Source organism: Mirounga leonina, unplaced genomic scaffold (assembly GCF_011800145.1).
Source record: "Mirounga leonina isolate KUSES-001 unplaced genomic scaffold, KU_Mleo_1.0 Mir_170, whole genome shotgun sequence".
In the NCBI taxonomy this organism is placed as follows: Eukaryota; Metazoa; Chordata; class Mammalia; order Carnivora; family Phocidae; genus Mirounga; species Mirounga leonina.
Genome location: NW_023270433.1, coordinates 44,240,958 through 44,267,768, shown reverse-complemented (window position 1 = coordinate 44,267,768; position 26,811 = coordinate 44,240,958). Strand labels below are relative to the sequence as shown.

Below are 26,811 nucleotides of genomic sequence, written 5' to 3'. Positions count from 1 at the left end.
ATTGAGACTTCTATAGATCAGGTGGACTTTTGTTATCAACTACTTAACAAAAAAATCACAGGCCAAATCACAATATGGCTCAGAACATTGAGGCCTTTATTATTATTGTTAATATTATTATCATCCCCAAATTTATGTAGAAAATGTCAGACCTGATGGACACTTTCTCCTCTCACATGACTTTGTGCTTTCCTTAAATTATACAGGAAGATTTCAGTCCTAGACCCTAGTTTTGGTCCAAGTCTTTGTTAGGAAATATTATCTCACTCATAGCTTCTCTCAGCATCTTCTTGAACATCATTACCTTCAAGATAGCTGTAGTCTTATTACTTACTTCAGTCAACAAAATATGTGAAGTGTATTATGTCAAGGGAGCAGCGCTTAAGAGTCAATATATAAATTGCCATATTCCCTTCTTCCTGCCATGGTGATCATCCAAATGGTAGAGTACACCATACTATGTGCGCGTGCCTGATATGTAGTGCGGGTAAGATTGTTGTTTTCAGCTATTAAAATGTGCAGATTCTTTGTTACTACATTATAACCTGATCTATCCTGAGTGAAACACGTTGAAGGTTATGCTAACCATCAGTTTCCTGATGACATGCCTTGGTCACACCAGAGCATTAGGAAACCATGCACAGATACATATCCTTTTTATATTCTAATATGATGCCACTGACCTAAACCAAATACATTAATACCTTTGTAAGCAAAGACTCCATGAAATTCATCATACTAACAGTGTGTTCCAATAACTAACAGGAACTTCCCCAACATAGCACTTTTCTAAAATGAAATGATAGTTGTTTTATGACATTCCTAGTTGGAATGAAAATCTAACAAGTGAAGAACTTTTTGTTTTGCTCACTTAAAAAAAAAAGACATTTGTTTATTTGAGAGAGAGACAGAGAGAGAGCTTGAGTGAGCATGGATTGGAGGGAAGGGGCAGACAGAATCTCAAGCAGACTCCCCACTGAGCAGGGAGCCCAATGTGGGGGGCTCAATATCACAGCCCTGAGATCATGACCTGAGCTGAAATTATGAGTCAGGACACTTAAATGACTGAGCCACTCAGACACCCCTGTTGGCTCACCTTTTATTTTTTAATTTTTAATTTTTTTCATTTGTGTACTAGGCAAAGAACTTTATTAACCTTGTTTAAAACTTTATTCCCAGCCTTCTTCAGCTTAATTAGCTGCAGAGGATGAATTGTGTATAAGCAAAAACTGAAAAGAGCTGCAGTGTCCAAGGGGCTTGGGCTTAAAAATATTAGAGATCTAGATTTTATCAGATCCGTGAAGAAAAGTTTAAAATGCCGTCATAATATAAAACAACCACTCTTAGGGGTGCCTGGTTGGCTCAATTGGTTAAGTGTCTGTCTTCAGCTCATGTTGTGATCCCAGGGTCCAGGAATTCAGTCCCACATCCGACTATCTGCTTGGTGGGGAGTCTACTTCTCCCTTTCCCTCTGACCCCTGCTCGTGCTTACTCTCTCTCTCTCTCTCTAGTGCTCTCTCTCTCTCATTCTCTCTCTCAAATAAATAAAATCTTTAAAAAATAGCCACTCTTAGTAACTTCTTCAAGTTTTATCTTCTTCAGAAGATTCTTTATCAAAATTCTCCATAAGATCTGAAACTTCATCATCCTCCTCTCTGGAGGTAAGCTGTGCTTTCCCTTTTTTTTTTTTTTCTTTAAAGGTTTAAAAACTTTATCTATCTATTTATTTATTTATTTTTAATTTTTTTTTCCAGTTTTTATTTAAATTCCAGTAAGTGGTGCTTTTCCATCCACAGACTGGGCAGAGCTTCAGCCAGTCTTCTTAACTACTCAGACTATCTGCACCAGGTTGGTTTGGGATTGTGGGCGGCATTTCTGTCAGTTGCTTTGCCTCAGCATGGCCTGGAATGGTGAAAGTGTTCGCTGCCCTGGATGCCTGAAGTTTAGGGTTGTTAAAGTTGATCACTGTTCCTTGGTTCATGAATATATTCACTTCTTTAATACCAGAGATATAGTTTACCCTTAACTTCTTTAAGGTGAGCTGAAGTTTTTTATCATTTGCTATAGCCATTCTATGACCCTCTTCTTTCAAGGCACAGTTCCTTTCCCACCACTGAGCACTTGTCCTTGCAGTTTGGCGAGTTTCTCCTGGTTTGTGATAGTTTCTTTCATCTTGTTGGAGCAGAAATGGGACCACATGGGGGACTAGGGTTGGCACTTGGGGAGATGAGCTGAGATTAGGTGTGCACATGCCTGTTTTGTTCACTTTTTAAATACCTACCACCTAGTAGGTTGCAGAGCATAGAATAATTAATAAATATTTAATTCAAGTGTGTCATTTTCACTCTAAGGTATTGTTCATTGTTTGACAGAGCCCTATGATAGCCTCTAGGAAAAATTTTTCTGGACTAAGTACCATGAATATTACTAATTCTTCTAAATATCTGATGTCATTTTTGACACATTTTGAATCATAGAATCTGTTTTTTCTTTTCTTCTTGGCTGATAGAAATTCAATCCATTTGAGATTCTCTTCTTATAACTGATGTACAGATTATGTGGTGTAACCATAAAACAAATTTATGTTCCTTTATGTGAACATTTTTCTCTTTGCTTAATTTTTCTTACCTAATTTAGTTTTGTTTTATCATTATTTTTATAGATTTTAAATACACATCACACATATATCTACATTTATGTACACAACCATATTTTGATATTTTTCTTAATAGTTATATTAACTCTTTTTATAATGACCAGTTATTTTACTGTTCTTTGAAGCTTTATTCAAATATTTTAAAATGTACAAAAACCTATGCACTTTAATTGTGAAAGTGTTAGGGTTGTTAGACCATATCATCTAGCTATAAGGCTTTAAGTAGCAAGGGCAATTTAGTCTTAGTGAAATTGCTCACCGCTTCAAGGCACCTAATTAGAAATTAAAATACCTAGTTTTTTTTTTTTAATTCCTCTCCAGCTCTATCTCAGCATATTTTAATCTGAACTATATTTCTCTGTTAAATATGATTACTGAGCAATGACAGAACTCATGGTCATTCATTGCTCATTCATTACCAGTTTTCATTTATAGTTGAAATGAATACTTTCCTCAATTATATTTTTTAATCAATCCCAATCCTTTCTTTTTTATATAAGAGATATTAAGCCTTGAGAAAATTTCTGCAGAGTAATAAAACCCGTTAGATTAGATTAATATACATGGGCTGCTCAACTATTATTAATTTAGACAGACTTTCATTTTTCCTTTTTTGATTACACAGGACATTGATTTATGGTACATGAAATAACCAAATTGCACTTTTGAAATTTAGAATTCTAGAGTTCTCCTTATATTATTGGCCTTGAACTCAGCTATTTTGTCCTTTAAATTATAAAATATATGCCCTTTTTAATTGAAAGGTATATATTGCCTAGTGCAGCGAGTATATTAGCTCAATGTTTGTCTGTGACTAATAGGTCATTTTTAATGTCATTAATGTACTATTGAATCACAATAGAACATAGCATATCATAAAACTTTTATAATTTCTTCATTAGCCTCATTGTAGTGTACCTGCAATGCCTAGAATACCATTTTTTTTAAAAAGATTTTATTTATTTATTTGAGAGAGAGAATGAGATAGAGAGAGCATGAGAGGGGGCAGGGTTAGAGGGAGAAGCAGACTCCCCACTGAGCAGGGAGCCCGACGTGGGACTCGATCCTGGGACTCCAGGATCATGACCTGAGCCGAAAGCAGTCGCTTAACCAACTGAGTCACCCAGGCACCCTAGAATACCATTTTTAACCTGTTTTGTTGTTTATGTCTTTTGAGTTTTTTTTCCAAGTCCAGAAAGAAAAGATATTGATAATGCCTAAATGTGAGTACTGCTAGGAAGAGTATAAGCTTTTAATTTATATTGCCCTGGAGTGTGAGTGCTCAGCATGTTTAAGATGCAGAGATTATTAGGGAGAACCCATTTGGTAAAAGTGCCTGAATTAGGAGAATACATAGGGAAATGGCAGGATAATGCCAGATAGACTAATATTTACTTTTTTTCCCCAAGCAAACATGGATATTCTGAAGTCTGAAGGTAGAAGTCTTTGGGGTTTATTCAGTCAGAACAGCATATTTTCCCCTTTTGCAGCATCTGACAAAAAAAGAAATCACTCTTAAAATATGTTGGACTGATAGTCCATCAGTGGTCACGTATATTGGCTCCTACAGTTTTGCCAGGTTAATGCCCAAATCCCTTAGCTGGCATATGCAAAGCACCTGGCAGGGACATCCCCAAATTCTTGCAACCAATATTATTGAGTATCTTTTCTGTAAAGCCATTTTCTGGTCACTGGTGATAATATAAAGAACTATAGACGTACAGCCTCTATTCTTACGAAACCTGCATTTTGGTGGGTTGGAAAAGAGATAGAAGGTTTTAAGCAATTCATTAATTGCATAATTCAATAAATACTTTTGGAAAAGTGCTTCAAAGGAAGAGTGTAAGGTGTTATAATAACTAACAAATGAGAAAGCCTAACCTAATCCTGGAGGGCAGCAGAGACTTCTTGAGTCAGGTGTAAAGCATAGATAGGATGAAGAGGAAATGTCCTGAATCAGGAAAGAGTCTGATAAATTCCAAGAACTGTGGTAGAACTGCTGTGGGTGAAACTCCATTAGAAGGCAAGAAGGTGAAAAGCACAAGAAGGTACTCTTGTGGTAGGCTGAGTCCATACCCTGTAAGGTTTTGGAGGCCATGTTATAGATGTTGATTTTAACTTAATGCTAATGAAACCCAACATCTGTGGAGATATTAGGACCCATTCAACATGATGAATAGCAGGTCAGGTGTAAAGGGATACAGGATCCTATTCTTTTCAGCTTTGATGTAGAGATTACAAATATTCTGAGACTTCCTTATAAATGGTACATTATTTGAGTCAAAATCATCTGAGGGCAGACTAAAAGTACGAACAGATCTCTTTAAAAGAGACTTTTAAATCCACCATTAGAGTTGACCCTTATCAGCATAAACATCAGTTTGAGTTTGTTATATAAAAATCCAGTGTTGGAGCAACATATACAAACCAGGGGAAAATGCTTTGGAAACATTAATAGCACGCAGTGTCCTAAGTTGTGTTTCTCTCTTTCTTTGTAGTGTCCGTAAAGCAGTCTAGCTTGTAAGACTCCCCTTGGCTTTTCAGTGTGTCTTGCTACTGCTTTAATGTGGCAAAGCATAATGGTCACAAGTATGAAAGGTTCTTTTACATTAAATTACACAGAATAAATTTCCCTGCTCAGAAGATGATAGCAGCTGATTTCTTCAATTTAGTTGCAGAAGATTCTAACATTAAATCTGAAGCTACCATAGAGTGATCTAACTTTGAAGATTACAGTGATGATAATGGGGCTTCTAGTGAACTAAATGAATGTTTATGGCTTTTTCTTTTCTGTGTTCATTGTGGTTGTTGCTGCTACTTCTGCTGATGCTGGTTTTGGTGTGTGGCTTTCTCAGTAATGTTGGCTTTATGAACACAAACAGAATAAATGTACATGCAAATCAATGGAATTCCACAAAGCCTTATATTTCTATAGGATTGACAGTGATGTTTAATAGACTACTTGCTTTTTGCTCCCAAGTTTTAGTTTTGCTATGCAGCACAAATCTGTTTTTAAAACTTCCTTGAATTTGAAATGATACTAGTCATGGGTAATTAGATTCTCTTTAAGAATACTCTATCTCCTTAATTGATTCATGTATTTTAAATAATGTTTATATGATTCTCACCATCTATTATATTTCTGTCAAGTTAAATCCAATATTTTGATGTTTTACTCTTCTTTCTAAGAAGCAAACATGATTTCTACAAAACTTCAAGTACATCAGATTCTCATATCTATCATATTTTATAAGCTGTTTTTAGTTACTACTCTGAATTGTTTTATTTTCCTTTTCAAAATTAAAATTCTTGTTAAGAAACTTTGTTAAATGGGTCCTTTAGTTTTCCACCAAATGTATATAACTTATTTAAACTCTTACCAATTGATTGCGATTTTTCACTTAGAAACAGTATTTACCAAACATACATTTGTAGAACAATAAGGAGAATTATAGGGTTACTGGCCTCAGAATATCAAGTCAACATGCATTAGAGTAAATAGGAGAGTGGGCTCCCTCCTCTTCAGTAAGAATGAATGAATGAAACTCAGTTTCCTACAGGACCAAGTTGTGCCTTTTCTCAGAAGCTTGAATCTCAATTTTCATAAGAATCTGGAAAGCTAACTTACTTAAGAATCCTCAGAAAATTCTCCTTGCTGCTAAAATTGAGATGTAGATTGCTTGATGCCTAAGTCCTCCCTGTTGATCCCTGCCAAAGTATGTTTCTTTATTTACACTATAAATAGGTAAAGTAAGGGGGCCTTGTTCCTCTTTGGAGACACTATCCCATTGGCCACTGCGAGTCTCTTCCTGGGATGATGATAATATGGTGAATCATGGGTCTTCTCTTTCTCTTGTTTGGCTTTCAGGCTTCCCTTACAAAGCCTGTCCCTTAACTTGTAGTGAATGACATTGTGGTATTTAGCTTCATTGACTTTACTACAACCTTGGTACATGAATTTTTGCAAACATTTCTGATTGTTTCTCTAAAGAACAAAAAGATAAATTACAAATATTCACAGCATTTTATTATACTTGAAATGTCAGGAAATTTGCCCAGCATTCATGTGTGTTATTTTAATATTATTTTATTTTCTTTTTTATTATTTTTTAATTCCAGTATAGTTAAAATATAGAGTTATATTAGTTTTAGGTGTACAATACAGTGATTTGTCAGTTCCGTATATTACTCAATGCTCATCAAGATTAAGTGTACTCTTTTTTTTTTTTTAAAGATTTTATTCATTTATTTGACAGAGAGAGAGAGAGAACAAGTAGGCAGAGAGGCAGGCAGAGGGAGAGGGAGAAGCAGGCTTCCCGCTGAGTGGGGAGCCCGATGCGGGGCTCAATCCCAGGACCCGAGATCATGACCTGAGCCAAAGGCAGCGGCTTAACCGACTGAGCCACCCAGGCACTCCAAGATTAAGTGTACTCTTAATTCACCCATTTTACCCCCCCCCACTACTTAATTAATTTGATGGAATTTTATTTTATTTTTTTATTTTTTTAAGATTTTATTTATTTGACAGAGAGAGACACAGCGAGAGAGGAAACACAAGCAGGGGGAGTGGGAGAGGGAGAAGCAGGCTTCGCGCTGAGCAGGGAGCCCGATGTGGGGCTTGATCCCAGGACCCTGGGATCATGACCTGAGCTGAAGGCAGTCGCTTAACGACTGAGCCACCCAGGCACCCCGATGGAACTTTAATAACCCCATTTTACAGATGAGAAGACTGAAAATTTAAGAACCTAAATATCATGCCTAGAGTCACATGAGTAAGTCACATTAAGTCACATTAAGATAGAGTGACTTCAGCTTCTGAGTTCAGCTTAGAAAGGGACAAAACACACTTCTTTCTCTTCTGAAACTGGCAGAAAGGGAGTGATCGAGATGACTCAAGGAGTAGGAAGCAGGTGTGCTGGGATTAAGGAAGTAAGGCAGAGGGGAAATGGGAAGCTCTGTGCAAAGATTAGAGCTTTAAGATTTTGAACTTGAAAAGTCTGTTTTGTCCTTTTCAGGTCCACTTCAAGTCAAGTTTTTCAAGTTTAAATAGACTTGAAAAGTCGATTTCAAGTCCATTTTGGACTTGAAAGCTGATAGCTGAAGTGGAGTTAGGGTGAAGCTTATTTTCATATTATAGTAGGAGAAGCTTTGTAGCTAAGGCATTGTGTGAGTTTTTCAAAACCATATCTTAATTTCAGAATGAAGGCTTAAAATGAAAAGTATAACTATTCCTGTTTACGAGTTTATTCGTGGAACTAAAGGAATTGGTAAGATCTTGATAGAATTATGAACAGAAATACAAAGTAAGGTGGTTGCCATGCAATTCAAAATAGGAGGCATATGGGCATGTTGGTGCAAAATTAATGACCTAAAATTGACAATAAGGCGATAAGTGAATATTCAGACGATGTCTGGCCTCTGAGATAAACAGAGGATGGAAAAATTTAAAAATTCCCTAAAAGACAGAAACTGTGAATGAGATCCTGGATTTAGTTATGTGAAGAGGTAGGCAAAAATTCCTGGGTAAAGGCTGAAGATGTACATGTTCTTAACAACCGCATGGAAAAAGTCAGTATTCTGATAAGAGGTAGAGAGAGACTCAGGGAATGGAATGCAAAGTTCCCTGGAGGATATTGAGAAGACAGAAACTATCCTGATACTTAAAGAGGACAATTATGAGCAAAGTTCATAGGATCTGTATAACTGGGCATTCCTACCTAACTTTCCAATATTTCATTAGTACAAGTTTCTAAAGTCACATTAAACTCAGTGCTACAATAAATAAAATCTAAGTAAACTTTAAAAAACATCATAGGTTATTATTTTGACTTTGGATTAAAATATAACTTTCTTGGCTCTAATATTTTAACAAGGAACTAAAGGTTATAATCAAATAAATATTAACCAAACTGGATGAATCTTTTCATTACACATTTAAGATTTTGTTATTTGTTGAAAGAAAATTTGTCTATCTCCATGATAACATCATATATATATTAGATTATTTTTCACATCTAGGAAAGTACTTTTCTTCTACATTTCAAGAAGTTACAGTAGGAATTGAGATCAGCTGTATATCAAGTACATTAATTTTGCCTGCTTTTGGTTTGATATCTGAACTGACTGTAAAGAATTGATATGTCTGGGCATCAGAAGTTATCTGGAATGGTATTTTTGGAGGAGCACATGTATCTTTCCTGAATGGATTTATTGTATTCTGTGATAACTTTCTTCTTTGAGGTTCATTTTAAACAAAAGGGGAGAACCTATAGTAACATTCACTAAAACAAACAAAAGGCAATATTGTAAAAAAAAAAAAAAAAAAAAGCCAGTTCAAAAGGTAGCAGTGATTGTGCCCAGACCGTTAACAGACTAATACAAGGAGTGATGACCTTGTGGAGTTTGTTGGTGATGAGGTCATAAAATGTGACAAAAAGAGATTGCAGTTTTTATTGTTCCATTGATTTCACCTTTTCCCTTTTCGATATGAAGTTGGATAAAAGACTTTATTTTGTTACTCACTGAGTCTAGGGAGTGTGCACAGAGAATGATGTTGGCTTCTAATAGGTGCTAACTATGTTTCGAGGTGGTCAAGCAAGTTTACATGAAGGGAGAACTAAGTTGAAACTTGAATCTTGCAATAAATCCGGGATGTATGATGAAAATTTTAATAGTCAACTCATTAGATAATATGTAAACATCAAGAGCAGATGGGCTTTCAGAAAACAAAGAACTTATTTTCAGGAAATTGTCTTGACTATATAAAGAGACTATATAAAGAAAGGCAAATATAGAACATTATTAGTGTCGTAGAAGTGATATTTTGTTTTTTGTTTTACATATTTCCATTTTGTTACATCTGTTCAGGTTTTCTGATCTCAATCTGTGCTCAACTTGCGACACAGACTTGGTATATAAATATTAAGATAAAAAAATAAGGGATCATTTCAGGCTTTATTTTTTACTTTTATAAACTTTCTACCAAATGACCAATATTTTATTTAATACAATATGACTTTGAACTTCAAGAGTCCATTGTTTGAGAGAAAGAACAAATTTCCAAATATTTTTTTCTTATTGTTAACTTGCAATGAACTAGTAGGACTGATTTGAGTAAAATTTTAGAAATTGAATTAAAATGCAATGGCCATGTAGAAGACTCTATATACTCTCCTGGGGTAGAATCAGTGAGGAAATATTACAACTGTTTAATCTTGAGAAAGTCATTTAATTTTTCTGACTATTTACTCATGTGTAAAATGAGAGGAATAGACTTGCTTTCCAGATCAAACATACTGTGCTTCTGTGATATGTGATTCCTGGGTAAGATAAATTCCTCAAAAATACCAAAATCAATCTAAATAGATGAGTTAAGTCAACCACAAAGGAAAATATGATCCACCAGTTTCAGCTTCTGCCCAAAGAGGCAAACAGCAAAGCCAGTAAAGGTTTGAAGACAGTGGTTCAAAAGCAAAAAGAGGTATAGAGAATATATATAATATAATATAATATAATATATTATATATATTATTTTTTTAAAGATTTTATTTATTTGACATAGAGAAAGAGAGAGAGCACATGCAGGGGAAGCGGCAGGCAGAGGGAGAGGGAGAAGCAGGCTTCCCGCTAAGCAGGGAGCCCGATGCGGGACTCGATCCCAGGACCCTGGGATCATGACCTGAGCTGAAGGCAGATGCTTAACCGACTGAGCCACCCAGGCGCCCCTATATATATATATAATTAACCACATTATGTGCAAAAAAGAAATGAGACTCATCAAGTTTAAGTAATATATTCAAGGTTACTAGAGTTTTAAGATTGAGGTTCAACCTCTGGTACCTAATTTATAAAAACATGCTTTTCCCATTATTCCTTGTGGTCTGTCCTTTCTCAGCAGTTCAGACTGAAAACTGTTTAAATGATGGGGCTGATTGGTTTTATTAGAAACTTCACAGTAAATTGATTTACCTTCTCAAGGTGTTGTCTAGGCCTGGTCTATGATATTAGTATTAATTTTCATGTGATAATTTTTCTTTAAAAATAAAATTATAGAATTTAATATAGGGGCACCAGTCAGTTAAGCATCTGCCTTGGGCTTGGGTCATGATCCCAGAATCCTGGGATCAAGCCCGGCATTGGGCTCCCTGTTCAGTGGGGAGCCTGCTTCTCCATCTCCCTCTGCTGCTCCCCCTGCTCCTTCTCTCTCTCTCTCTCTCTCCCCCTCTCTCTGTCAAATAAATAAGTAAATAAGTAAAATCTTAAAAAAAAATAATTTAAAATATTCCATTTGGACATGACCTCACAGGATATTTAATTCAAACTATTCGATTTATAAGTTTACAAAATAAACTTTAGATGAGAGTTTAAATAACATTTTTAAGTTCACATGGCTAGTTAGAAAAATTACAGTATAAAGCAAACTATAACCTGTAACCCATAATTCTAACTTTAAGCTAAAAGCTCTTTACTTGAAAAGCTTTGACAGAAAAAAAAAATAGGTATGAGCTTTTATTACACAAACTTTTGATATCATTATTACAAATTCTCATGGCCATATTCAATACAATTTGATTTCTTTGTCCATTATATTGATTGTCCCCAAAATTCAGTATAGAATATGATCTAATCAAGTATGGGACAATTGTCTAAAAGAAGTAATAAGTATAAGAACAAGAACTTGTGAGGTGAGTACTTCATGGCTTGGAAACAGAATTTTGAAATCATAAAAATCTATTTGAGATCTCTCTAATTTGGCTACAAGCTATCTTCCCCATACAGTTTATTACCTTTTTCTCTTTCTGAGCTCTCTAGTGCAGCTAAATGTAGGCATGTCCCCCTGCTGTGTTCATGCCCCACGTTTACCAACTAGGATCACTAGCTGTTTTATTCCTTTGAAATGCCCTTTCTGATACCATTTCTTGCAGCCTTACCTCTCTCCATCAAATATCATTTCTTATGCATGATCAGCCTCCTCAATAAAGTTTTTACTGATCAGTCTTGTTGTGGTTTCTATAGCTTCTGAACCCTTAGACAGCCTTCACCATTTATACCACTCTTGATTTTTATCACCCAGTGCCCATGCTGTTTGTTCCTGACCTGCAGTTCTTAACAGTCCCCCAATATTTCAAGTACTTCTTCATCTAGCTTCAATTGCACTGAAGTCCCAGTAGTTCTGACTTCCTTTATGGTCAGGTCAGTTAATTTCCTTGAGATAAAATTTTGTCCTAGATAGAAAGGAAATAAACAAGACAATAAATAAATTTAACTTGATACAAAATGGACATGCCAACAGCAATGCAAGTCACAAAGCTAGCATTTAAATTAAGTCCCTCTTTATGTCTAATCCTGTGTCCTTTCTCATATGCCTTGCTGGAAACCCATGCCACACTGCTACATGATTTTATGCTATTGATTACCAATTCTAATTTGGTGGCACTTTGATTGCTTCTACTTGGTAGCAAATGATTCAGGGAACTCTCAAAAAAAAAATCTTGAATTCTTATCTTTTTCAAGGTAAAGACTATCAAACCTCTATAAAAGTAGACACTTTTATGAAACTGAACCAAGAATAGTTAAAAATGTTTAAAAACATGAGGAAGTACAAATAGAAGAATTTTATACCTTCTCATTTTATATAAATGGAAAATGAGGTCCTTTGGATCGCAAATAGAGTTAATGATAGAAATTATTTTCCCAAGAAGCCACCCATTTGCTCTTTGGTTGACCATTTAATTTATCATCATCATGATTAGCATTGTTAGTAGTAGAATTAGTGATAATAAGATATAGCAGGTGTTATGGCTTGATGATGAATTGGATTACTCTTCATTGTAACTGGCATTGTTTTCCCTGTATTTTCTTACTGTTGTATTACCAATAGATTATAGGCCTTTTTAATACATCTGAACCATCCTTATATTGTAGGTGACACACACAGAAACTGATACCTAACATATAGTGTATATATCTTTATTGGTTTTCACAACAAATGGATGAATGGATAATTTGGTTATTGAAAACTTCTTACTTTGAAGGAAAAATGACTATAAAGCTAAAGAAATTAAATAAATGATACTTATCAGGCTGAAGAAAATCTCTCACTATAATATATAATTTACTTATACTCATTGTCAAATACCAAAAAGAATCCCAGAAACAAATAACGATTGAGGAATTTTATCAAAATGGAAATTAGATCATGTCACTCTTCTGTTACAACCCCTCTAGTGGCTTCTAAAAGAAGTAATAAGTATAAGAACAAGAACTAGTAATGTGAGGTGAGTACTTCATGGCTTGGAAACAGAATTTTGAAATCATAAAAATCTATTTGAGATCTCTCTAATTTGGCTACAAGCTATCTTCCCCATACAGTTTATTACCTTTTTCTCTTTCTGAGCTCTCTACTGGCTTCTAAAAGACATCTATCTAAAAGAAGTTCTCTAGGAGGCTAACAGTGTTTCCATTTTATAGTGGCTTCTGAGGCAGAACCTTTTATGACATTCTTCCCCCCCCCCCCCCAGTCCCTTAGTTGGCCTTAGTCACATGGCCAGTTTCTTTTTGACGCCAGGCATCTTCCAGCCATAGAGCCATTTTATTTACCTCTGCCAAGAATACTCTTCCCCCAGGTAACTACAGGTATGTATATATATGTGTATATATACATATATATATATATACACACACATATATACATATATATATATTTTTTTTTACTTCCCTCAGCTTCTTTTCTTAGCAGCGAGATCTTCCTTAAGTATCCTATATAAAATTGCAACTTCCCTGTCCCATGTAACACACACACACACACACACACACACAGTGCAGTTTCTTTCTTGTTTGCTCTGTTAATTTTCAGAACACTGAACACATAATACTTCATAGCACCCATCACCCTCTAAAGAACCATATTGTTTATTTATTGCCTGTATTCCTTCATCAAAGTGCATGCTTTCAAATGATGGTGATTGGTTGGTTGGTTGGTGTATTGGTATATCCTCTGGGCCTAAAACAGGATGTGGAACATAGTAAGTGCATAATAAATGGATAGCCAAGTCAGAATTCGCTATAGTGTACCTAGAAATGAATGTTTTAATCGCAGTGTTTCTGCCACTTATGAGGCCATATTTAGGTTCTGAATGGCAAAGAAAACTTTTTTGGAATGTTTTACTCCATAAAATTTTTTTCACTTATTTTCCTGTCATGAATTTTTCCCATGGAGGTTTGTGTACTTTATGTCTTAGAATTTTTTGGATGATGGAAGTATTTGACAATTGAGGTTAGTTTCATAAAACAGAATTTTATTCTAAGGAATAATAGCAGTACTGATAGATGCAATTCCCAGATCATTCCTCATTTTAGCTGAGACTAAGCAATTTTTTTTTTTTAACCAAAAGAACAGGAAATGGGCTGAGTTGTTTTACTTCTTTTCTCAATCGTAATCATATAGTTCAGGGGTGAGCCATGATAGCTGGTGACTCTGATCTGCCTCACCTGTTTTTGGTTTTGTTTGGTTTTGTTTTATTTTTAATAGGCAATGAGCTAAAAATGATTTTATATTTTTAAAATGGTTGCATTTTAAATGATTATATAAGTATCTGCATAACACCCTTGATTGTTTTTTCTTGACCTACAAAGCCTAACATATTTACTATCTTGCCCTTTAAGAAAAAGTTTACCAACCCCTTTTCTAGTTATTTGATATGAAACAAGGATCTAAAACTCACTCGTAAGATAATGAGTAGCTCCCATTCATTAGAACCCACTGTGTGCTTTGCACTGTGATAAACACTTTTTATTTGTTATTTCAGGTCCTTAATATTTGTGCAAGTAATATTTTTAATCACAGCTTTACATGTGAGTGAATAAAGGCTCATAAAGATAAACAAATGGCCAACATCGTATTAGCAGCTTCCTCATCAGATTAGCAATCAACTATTTGGGAATGGAAACCTTGGTTTTCCAAACCCCCAAATTCTGTTTCCCCTCAACCTTGTTGCCAAATAACAGTAAAGATAGCCTCAGCAACAACAATAAGGCTACTTAGGGAAGAAAATTAAGACTTAATGAAAAACCTTTGAACTCCTTAGAGTTTAAAATTTCCTGATGGGCAGTCTGCTGCCTTAGTTTTCAGGACTGTCTTCTATTTTCTGCTCTGTGTCAGTAGTATATGAAGCAAGATGGAATTTGTCAGCTGGTGGCCAGGAAAATAAAGAATTCTTGCCAATATCCAGATATCCCATCTGGTGGTTGGTCATGACTCTGTGCTTCCCACATGTTGCCACAACTGGGGGTGCATCCTAATTTCTGAATGGTAGGCCATGAGCAGAAACTGTGGTTACTAAAACAAAATCAGATGTTCCCAAGGTAAAGCCAATAGGAGCTGAGTGTCACACAATAGATATTTTTAAATATATTGAACATATGAATAGTATTTCTTGCAAATTGCACTAAAATGTTTGAATATTTAGGTTTTTGAGAGATACTGCCTTGAGAGAACAGACTGTCTGCCTATTTCTTTTATAGGTAAAGACCAAATTAAGTAGTTCTCAGGTGTGAATTAACACTGGATGATTTCATAGAAAAGTACGTTTATAAAATTTTTCATTAAACCTGTATGAATTTGGAAGTATATGGTAAGTGACATAGTGTGCTTAAAAGAGAACTGAAAAAAGAATCAATGAGAGGTGTCCAATCCACGCTTTCCATATTACCTTTTGTGAGATGTACAACTAACTTTTAAAATAAGCTAGTCCTTAGTGGGGGGGTCATCACCAATTAGTTCATTTTTTCCATGTGTAAATTAAAAAAATAATGTTCATTATTGCAAAACCATACATGCATATATACACATACAAATATAAACATACACATACACAACTACCTCTATATACCTTTCTATAACATGTGGATAAAGTATTTTTATCCCTTTTAAGTTTGGACAACCGTTAAGTCCATTTCCCAGGGAACTATAGCATACCCAGTTTTTAGTGTATTGTATTTACAATTCCTGCTGATTTTCCTGATTGAGTTGTTTGCTGTTATTTAGCATTTGCTGAGATGAATAGGCAGGGAGTCGGCTCAGAACATAACATTACATATGAGCCACTGTCTAATATAGAAAGTGCTAGTCTAAATACATCTATATATATATACACACACAATCTATACAAAGGTAAATAAGTTGGAATATAAAGGTATACAACCTAAAACAATGGTAAATAAATTGGGGAAAATGGAAACAAATGTAGAAGATATTGGTAAGATGGCAGTTCAGAATACTGATAGATGATTTCTACAGTATTTACACCAATAATGCACAATGTTGAAACATACTTTCTCCTATTTGTTTTGCCATTCCATGTTGCATTTATACAAAGACTGCAAGGGAAACTGTAAGTCTGTATATTCTTGGTGCATAGAATTCTCTTTAAAGTCTTAGTTTCTTTAGTGTGTCACATAGCTATTGAATTTGTTACATAGTAAATACAAATTGAATTAATACTGAATTAAAGTGAAATGAGTTGAATTTATTTTGAATTAATAAGGGAATTAAAAGGCAAAAATGGTAATGATTTGGAGACTTTCTAGCAGAGACGGTGGAAAACTGGGACTTCCATAAAACAGTGAAATAAAAGGATAAGGAAATATTTCACCAAATCCAGTCAAATAGCTCTGTAACTAAAAGTCAAATTATTAGCTTTAAACTGTATACAACAAGTGGGCCTAAGGCTATTTCATTTTGAAATGGCAGTTGGATATCTATTTATTTTTAAGATAAAAGAAACTTAAAAATATGTACACACAATTGTAGGAATTATTAGAGTATTGGTATGCATTAAAGTTGAAACTAACTGCCAAGATAAATTGTTGGACATTTGTAGAACCTAAAATCGTCGCTTGGATCCAGTGGGCAATAATACCTTATCCTCTTAAAACCTGTGTTCTTAAAGTTCATCTTTGAAGCCTGAAAATAAAATATATTACATAGAGTTTAAATCTTTAAGGTATCTCAGTAAAACCCTTTTTCCTATAAAATTCACTTGAATTTTAATTAATATTAGGATAGCTTGTCTCCCTTACCAGTATGCTCTGTTTAGAATCTTGGGAAGTAATACTGGATGTACTAATAAAGTAGGACCTTGGGCCATAAAAGGTTCTGCAAAAGGACAATTAATCCACTATATGCCATACACTGTACTCTGAAACTTATAGCGTTCTGCTAGACTGCATAACCTGAAGGAATCCCTGAAAGTCACTTTATCCTCTTTTAAGATTAAAGAAAAATATTGGTAGTGAATTCCGTACTTTTGTCCTTAGGCCTATTGCAAGCTATTAGCGGGGGCAATTTTCACAGTAGACTTCATTGTGGGAGGAGGAGGAAGATTTTGTTTTTCTGTAGTTGGTAGCATTAAAATTTTGTTAAATACATGGCTTTAACAACCTGCCAAACTGTTTAAACATATTGTGGTACCCACCTAGGTAGTGATTTTGCTTCTTTGCATTATTGAAAAAAAGGGGATGGGACGCCTGGGTGGCTCAGTCGGTTAAGAGTCTGCCTTCAGCTCAGGTCATGATCCCCGGGTCCTGGGATCGAGTCCCACATCGGGCTCCTTGCTGAGCAAGGAGCCTGCTTCTCCCTCTGCCTGCCTCTGTCTCTCTCTCTCTCATAAATAAATAAAATCTTAAAAAAAAAAAAAGAAAAAAAGGGGAAAATTTTCTCTAGCTTCCAAATAGAATTAGGGCCCTAATGCTGGCAGTAGCTTTGGAGACCATCTTGTGTATTGAGGTTTACTCTTTTTTTATACAATGAGAAAAATGAGTTGCAAAGGCTTAGAGAAGTTGGCAAGTATTTTACAGTAGAGCACAAACTAGAATCTGAATAACTGGACTCCCGTTCATCGGTTCTTACATCAGTCACTGCCACCACGTTGTGATCCATGGGATGTTTGGGAGAAGAGGGAATGATTATTTTCCATGTTCTTAGATCCAGTTTCTGTTTTGCTGGCATGCAGTGATAAGAGCCATTTACCTGAAAAATATTGTTTCCCTCATTGTTAGCAAATAAAATTTGAATTTTATGATGTCTATTCTGTGGATATATCCTTGGCATGCATACATTATTTAGATATTGAGTGAGTGCTAAAAAGATGAAAAACACAAGATTACTTCTCAGTGTTCCTATAAATATGATGAAACAGTAATGTAAATGATATAAAAATCATAAATATGTAACACACCTTAAGGTTTTGGTTGCTCAAAAATCTATCTTTGCAATTAGGTGTTATTTAGGTTAACCATGGTATTAACTTTTTTTTTTTTTTGACAACATATAAGCTGATCAATAGAAAGATATTGCAGATGGGTATTTTGGGCCACTAAGAAGATATTCTGCATTTCAGTATATGATACCACAGTCCAATGAGTGTATAGGCCACTCAGAGATAATGTGGAGCTTATTGCTTATTAAAGCATATTGCCATTTACTTTGACCCTTGACAAATTCTGTTCTTCAAGGTTTTTCCTCTGCCTTCCTTTTCCCCTCTTGACAGGTAATGATTTCAAAAGATCTATTAGATATTATATGCATAATGAAAGTACAAAGCTTGCTGTCAGGTAAAATAGACTGCAGTTTTTATTTGAGGCCTCAAAGTTACACTGTGTCACAAGTATCTGGAAGGTCAGTGAGGACTGTGACATTTTCCTATCTCATTTCTTTGGCAGACATTGGCAAAATGACTTGGTTAATGCACAATAGTTTTCCTTTCTTCTCCTTTTATATTGAAGGACAGTTTATTCTTCCATAAGGAGAAGGTCAATGATTTTCTCTATCCTAGTTTCCTTCCTATTCATTGTTGCGTACTTTGTAAGTTTGCAGTGATATAGTATAATAAAATTTGGTTCATTAATTTACTCTTATAAATAGACATTATATTGCCTAAATACAACGATTTGTTTAAAGGCAAATTCTCAAGGAATAGGAGCTTTAAAACATCAGCCATAATTCTACCACTATTTCCATTTGTGAATATTCTCTTCCACATGCATAGTCCTTTTTTACATAATCACTGTCATAGTATATATTACATGTTATAGATCTCTTTTTCACTTAAAATTTTGGTCTTAATAATTATGAATAGTAGCCATAGTTAGTCTTTTGATGGCTTTTGGTAATTTTACCATTTCAATGTACCAGATTCTATTTAATGTGTCCTCAAAGTTTGGACTTTTTTTTTTTTTTTTTTTAGTATTACTGATAATGATGCAACAAATGTTTTCATGCATACTATTTGAAACTCTGTTGAAGTATTTCCTTAGGGTAAAATCCTAGAATCAGAATGACTTAGAAGAGGCATGTACATTATAAGACATTTGCCGTAAATTCTCGTAATAATTTCCAAAGAGTCTGCACAAAATTATAATCCCACCAGCTCTGAATGAAGATGCCAGTTTCATGACAACTATGGCAAACATTCAGTATGTTTGGTTTGTTATAAAATTTTTGCTCACTATTCCAGGTGCTTTTTGCCAGTTCTTTGATAACTTGCAAGAAAGAATATTGGCATATGGGGTGCCTGGGTGGCTCAGATGGTTAAGCGTCTGCCTTCGGCTCAGGTCGTGATTCCGGGGTCCTGGGATCGAGCCCCGCGTTGGGCTCCTGGCTCTGCGGGGAGCCTGCTTCTCCTTCTCCCTCTGTCTCTCTCCCTGCTCATGCTCTCTCTCTCTCTGTATCTCTGCGTCTCAAATGAATAAATAAAATCTTTAAAAAAAAAAAAAGAATATTGGCATAAGTTTTACTCTACGAGTCTTATTTCTTTTTGTATAAATTCCCCATAACCTTTCATATATTTATATTGGAACCTTCACTTTTTCTAATAAATGTTCAAACTATTACATATCTTAATTATTATCTTCCTATTTTTATTATTTATAAGACCAAAGTTTGAAAAGTTTTTATGTTTAATTTTGTCAATTTTTTATGATTTATTCTGTGATTTAAAAGCAAGGAAATTCATAATTGTTCCACATGGGTAACAAATATTCCTTATCCCTTATAAGTGTTTTTATATAGATCTACAAGTGTTCGATTTTATGTGAAGTTTATCATGGTGCATAGTGTTATGTATATAATCTGCTTTGCCTATGCTTACCACTCCTCAAGTTATTATTCAGTTTTTCTAATGTTGCTTTCCACTATTTAAGTAATGCTTTTAACTTATGGTTTTGGAATTCTCATTATATATAAATAAAAATTGGTCCTGGATTTTGATTTTTTTGGAGATATCTCCATCAGGTAAAATTTCGAGAACCATGGCTAATAAGTTGGTTATTTTTATCATACATTTTCTTGAATTTTACTGTAAGATAAGTTTAGGGAAATGAATCATGGACATTTTAAGAAATGGTACATAGTTTAGAGTGAAAAGAATTTACTAGATACCTAATCTCATATATTGTGTTTTTATCTAAATCCTTATTTTATTTCTTTGTAATTATAGCTTTTACAGGTAAAAACTTGAATGAAATCTTCCTTTTTATTTTATTTTTTGGTAAAATTTTCTCCTTGCATGTCTATTAGTTTTGGCTTTATGCATTTTATGGGACTAATTGGAACATTCAGGCTTATTAGTACTATTTAAGCATCATATTTTTGTTAAAATATCTGATTTTCATAAATCAGAAGCTTTACTTAGTAGCGCAAAATTAGCACTCTATATATTTATGAAATTATGATTATGAATATTTGAAATATGAAAATATGAATATATATACTATGAATTAGCCTGCTCATCATTTCCCATTTTCCATCATTTTATATTTTTATGGTATTTTGAGGTTTTATTGTCATAAGTTATTGGGATTTTTTTAATACTCTGCAAGTTCTCATTTGTTGTCTTTGCTGATTTTATTCATTAGTAAGTTTAAATCATAATCATGGTATATACACCACTGTTGGACTGTCACCTTATTTGCTTTTAAATAAAATTAGTTGGAAACTATTTTTCAAATGCTTTTGAATAATGCACAGCATTATATTGTTTCCTTTCAAATATAAGATTTTGAATGCAAATATCAAATTAGCATTATTTGTGTTTAATTTGTTATTCAAAAATTTTTCATGCCATTATCTGCAATAATAACCTACTGAATCATAATCACATTACTCCATTATTAATTTTTTTAGTATTGAATTATTAAGGGCTTAAAACCTCTTACTCTATTTTGCATTTCTACTGTCTATCACAAAATTAAAAATTAGGATCATGATTTAGACTTTGGTTACAGCTCTGTTTGGACCCTGTATTCTCTAATGTATGTCTCAATTGCTAGGTTGCAAATCTGGGAATAGGAGATTGGGCCGTCTATTCTAATTATTTCAGTATCTCGAATTATTTCAATATCCCATTCTAAATTTGCATATGTAAGTAATATATATAACATACAATTAACATACAATTTATATATGAACATAAAATTTCAGTGAGTTCTGAAAAATGTTTATCTACAGGTAACTAGCACCCTAATAAGGACATAGAACATTTCCATTCACCCCAGAAAATTCCCTCACTTTCCATTTCATTTCCATCCCCAAAAGGCAATTTAATTTCCATTTCCAAGAAGTTGATTTCCTATCAACATGGTTATTTTTGCCTACTGTAGAGCTTCATATAATTAGATTTATACTGTGTGCACTCCTTTGTGTTGGCCTTCCTTTGCTCAACATACTGCTGTGAGATTTATCTATGTTGTGTGTAGCAATAGTTTGTTTATATTTGTTGCTATGTTGCATTTCATTGCTTATCCTATCTTCTGTTGAAGGATATTAGGGTTGTTACCAGTTTGGAGCTATTTTGAATAAAGTTACTATGAACATTTTTTTAAGATTTTATTTATTTATTTGATAGAAAGACACAGCGAGAGAGGGAACACAAGCAGGGGGCGTGGCAGAGGGAGAAGCAGGCTTCCCGCTGAGCAGGGAGCCCAATGCGGGGCTCGATCCCAAGACCCTGGGATCATGACCTGAGTCAAAGGCAGACGCTTAACGACTGGGCCACCCAGGTGCCCCACTATGAACATTTTTAAACACATTTTTTTGCTAGGCCTATATTTTCATTGTTGGGTAAAAACCTAGAAGTAAAATTGCTGGATCAGAGGGTAGGTGTATGTTTAACTTTTCTTAAGTAGTTGTACCACTTTACAGTCCTTACTGCAATGTATGGGAATTTCAAATCTCCATATTTTATCAACACTTGAAAGTGTGATATTCTTGATATTTGTTATAGATGCTAGTGAGTTTTATTCCTTTCTTGATCAAGTTCAATACATTTTACCAAAGAAAATAGGTAAGAGAGATATTTGATATTTTTACTTACTAACCTATCTAATTTTTCCTTTCCTTTTTGTAACATTTAAAAAGTAGTAAAATACTTACAGAAAAATGCAAATGCATAATTGTTTAAAACAATTATCATAGAGACCCATGTAAACAATACTCTAAAAACCCCCTCTTGCTACACCTCATTCATTATGTTCTTTCTTCTTTCCTAAAAATAACTACTATCTCAACTTAGACTTCTATTATTTAGTTTTGATTGACTTATAATTTGAATGTTATTAAAAAAAATCTTTTGTGTTTGAATTATTTCATCCAATAAAAGATGTGAGAGGATTATCCATGTTATTGTGTGTGGTTATAATTCAGTAATTTTAATTTATTTAGTTATGTCCTCCTTTATTCTGCTAATGAACATTTGGGTTGCTGTTATTAAAAATAAAACTTCCAAGGGCACCGGAGTTGCTCACTCGATTAAGCTGTCAACTCTTGATTTCAGCTCAGGTCATGATCTCAAGGTCCTGGGATTGAGCCCCACATCAGGCTCTATGCCCAGCGGGGAGTTTGCTTGAGGATTCTCTCTCTCTCTCTCCCCCTTCCCCAGCTTGTGCTTGCTCATTCTTGCTGTCTCAAATAAATAAATTAAAAAAAAAAAAAAGAATAAAACTTCCATGAATGGTCTTAGAGATGTCACTTGATGCATTTCTGTTGCATATATACCTAGGAAGAGAATTGCTGGGTCAGAAAGTCAGCATATATTACCCGTGGTAGATAATAACAGAGTTTTACAAATGGTTTAACTACCTGTATTCCATTAGCGGTGTTCACAAATTCCAGTTTCTCCACACCCTTTTCAACAAGTTATATTTTTAGTCATTTTCATTTTAGCCATATCAGTGAGAGAATTCACATGTCCTGATTACTGAAGAGTTTAGTTCCTTTTTCAAAGTTTTATGAGACATATGGTTGTCTTTTTTGTTTATTATACATTTTTCTATTCAGTTTTCAGTATTTTTCTTATCAATTCATGAGTTCTTTTATATTATACTGAATAGTAGCACTTTGTTATATGTAGTGCAAATCTTTTCTTCCCCTGAATGGCTTATTTTATCAGTTTATCAGTTGATTTGATCAGTTTATCAGTTCTTTCTCTTACAGTCATTGCATTTGTATCCAATTTAAGAAATCCTTTCCTTACCTAAAGTCATAGAAATAGTCTCTGTATGGCCTTCTAAGAGCTTTATTGAAATGGTCTTCATAATTAGATGTAGAGTTCAACAGGGATTGATGGATGTGTGAAATCTGAAGCTGGAAATTGTTATCCTTTCTCTACATTGATATTTTATTTATCAAATGCCCACATTTTATTTAAATGATTGTCTTTTATCCATTAATTATAAAGTGTGTCTCCATATGTAGGTTTGTCTATATTTGGCCCTCTATTTTGTTACTTTGGTTTTGTAGTTCAATTTTGGGCCAATGCCACGATATCTTAATTACTGTAGCTTTATATTAACTTTGATATTCTGTAGAGAAAACCTCTGATTTTGTTCTTGTGTGTATTAACATTTCCTGGCTTGTTTCACTGCCATATATATTCTAGAATCACATAAATTTCTGCATTCCTACCTCAAAAAACAAAACAAAAAACTTGGTAATTTAAAATTTTTTTTATTATATTACAATTGAAACTATATCACAATTTGGGAAAATTTATGTTTACAATATTAATCTTATTACATAGTATTTTAAAATTTTATTTTCTTGTGTTTTATATTTAGAAATGAAATTGATTTTCATGTAGTATCTAACGACTTAAATTACTGATGGATTCTAAAATTTATCAAGTGTTTATAGACAGTCCTGTGATCTGGATATAATGAGAATTTTATTTTTTTCAATCCTCAGCTATTTTATTTTTTAATCTTGTTTATTATATTATCTAGAAACTCCCATATATCACTCAACTGAAGTGATGTTATTAGGCATCATCATCTTGAAACCGATACTGGAGGGGAAAATGTTCAATATTTCACCATTAATTGGGATATGTTCTCTCTACTGTGCAAAAAGTAAGGATTCTGTAGTATTGGTATTATTTATTCCTTAAGTAATATTTGTAAGATTAAACCATTGAAACTGAAGTTTTCCCTGACAGAGGGGTTTTGATTATAAAGAGTTTATTTATTTATTCATGAGAGACAGAGAGAGAGAGAGAAGCAGGCTCCCAAGGAGCAGGGAGCCCGATGCGGGACTCTCCCAGGACCCTGGGATCATGACCTGAGCCGAAGGCAGACGCTTAACCATCTGAGCCACCCAGGCGCCCAGGGGTTTTGATTATAGATTCAAATTATTTAATAAATATAAATTCTTAGTTTCATTTATTCTTGTATCAGTTTTAGTGTGTTATCTTAGGAGTTTGTACATTTTATCTACATTTTTAAATATAATGGCATAAAATCACTTACAGTGTAATCATATTTTCAATGTCCATTGAATCTATAATTATGTCTTTTTTTATATTCATGAAAATATTTTTTGGATCGCCCCCTTTGTCTCCCATTTTCTTGATCAAGCTTGTCAGACTTTACCTGTTTTCTTAATTTTTAAAAAAACTTTGATTTTGTTGAGCCTTATTTTATTTTATTTTATTTTATTTTATTTTATTTTATTTATTTTATTTTGAATGAGAGAGAGAATGCATGAGTAGGGTGGGGAGGGGCAAAGGGAGGAGAGAGAGAGAATCTTAAGCAGGCTCCATCCCCAGTGTGGAGCCTGATGTGGGGCTCCAACCATGACCCTGAGATCAAGACCTGAGCCTAAATCAAGAGTCAGATGCTTAACTGACTGAGCCATCCAAATGCCCCAATTAAACCTATTTCTTAAATATTTATTTTATTAAATTTTTAACTTATTTTTTATGTACTTTGTTATACTTTATTTAGGTTAAATTTGCTGTGTTTCTTTTAATTTCTTTTTTTTTTTACTTTGCAAGAAAAAAATTTTAATATTTAAAATTAGAATTGTAAAAACATTTCAATTGAAATAACAATGTGGTAACATTAAAATTTATTAAACATATCCCATAATCCCATTTCCCGAATACAATGGCCATTGTCATTTAAATGCATAGTTTTTCTGAAGTTGTGATGATATCATAGATTTATTTATTTTTTTGAGAGAGAGCGAGCACATGAGTGGGGTGGGGAGGGGGAGCAGGAGAGGGAGAGACAGAATCTCAAACAGATTCCTTGCTGAGTGTGGAATCCCCACTGGATTCTATTTGCTAATATTTTGTTGAGGATTTTTGTATTGACATTCATGATAGCCATTGGTCTATAGTTTTGTTTTTAGTGTCTTTATCTGATTACCTGAAGTGTACCTTCCTCTTTTATTTTCTGGAAGAGATTGTGCAAAATTGTATAAAATCAATAAGAATTTTTTTAAATGTTTGGTAGAATATTCCAGTGAAACTATCTGGGCCAGGATTTTTTTTTTTTTGAAAGCTTTTTTATTTTTCCTTTTTATTATTATTATGTTATGGTAAACGCCATACATTACATCAATAGTTTTTGATGTAGTGTTCCATGATTCATTGTTTGCGTATAACACCCAGTGCTCCATGCAGAACATGCCCTCTTTAATACCCATTACCAGGCTAACCCATCCCCCCATCCCCCTCCCCTCTAGAACCCTCAGTTTGTTTTTCAGAGTCCATCGTCCCTCATGGTTCGTCTCCCCCTCCAATTTCGCCCCCTTCATTCTTCCCCTCCTTCTATCTTCTTCTTTTTTTTTCCAACATATAATGTATTATTTGTTTCAGAGGTACAGGTCTGTGATTCAACAGTCTTACACAATTCACAGTGCTTACCATAGTACATACCCTCCCCAATGTCTATCACTCAGCCACTCCATCCCTCCCACCCCCCACCACTCCAGCAACCCTCAGTTTGTTTCCTGAGATTAAGAATTCTTCATATCAGTGAGGTCATATGATACATGTCTTTCTCTGTTTGATTTATTTCGCTCAGCATAATACCCTCCAGTTCCATCCACCTCGTTGCAAATGGCAAGATCTCATTCCTTTTGATGGCTGCATAATATTCCATTGTATATATATACCACCTCTTCTTTATCCATTCATCTGTTGATGGACATCTTGGCTCTTTCCACAGTTTGGCTATTGTGGACATTGCTGCTATAAACATTGGGGTGTACGTACCCCTTCGGATCACTACATTTGTATCTTTGGGGTAAATACCCAGTAGTGCAATTGCTGGATCATATGGTAGCTCTATTTTCAACTTTTTGAGGAACCTCCATACTGTTTTCCAGAGTGGCTGCACCAGCTTGCATTCCCACCAACAGTGTAGGAGGGTTCCCCTTTATCCACATCCCCGCCAACATCTGTCATTTCCTGACTTGTTAATTTTAGCCATTCTGACTGGTGTGAGGTGGTATCTCATTGAGGTTTTGATTTGGATTTCCCTGATGCTGAGTGATGTTGAACACTTTTTCATGTGTCTGTTGGCCATTTGGATGTCTTCTTTGGAAAAATGTCTGTTCATGTCTTCTGCCCATTTCTTCATTGGATCATTTGTTCTTTGGGTGTTGAGTTTGATCAGTTCTTCATAGATTTTGGATACAAGCCCTTTATCTGATATGTCATTTGCAAATATCTTCTCCCATTCTGTCGGTTGTCTTCTGGTTTTGTTGACTGTTTCTTTTGCTGTGCAAAAGCTTTTTATCTTGATGAAGTCCCAATAGTTCATTTTTGCCCTTGCTTCCCTTGCCTTTGGCAATGTTTCTAGGAAGAAGTTGCTGT

General features: G+C 34.4%; 1 pseudogene; it reads right to left on the bottom strand.

Moving 5' to 3' along the window:
- Positions 1 to 1,582: 1,582 nt before the first annotated feature.
- LOC118018163 lies at positions 1,583 to 2,172 on the bottom strand (annotated as a pseudogene).
- Positions 2,173 to 26,811: the final 24,639 nt, after the last annotated feature.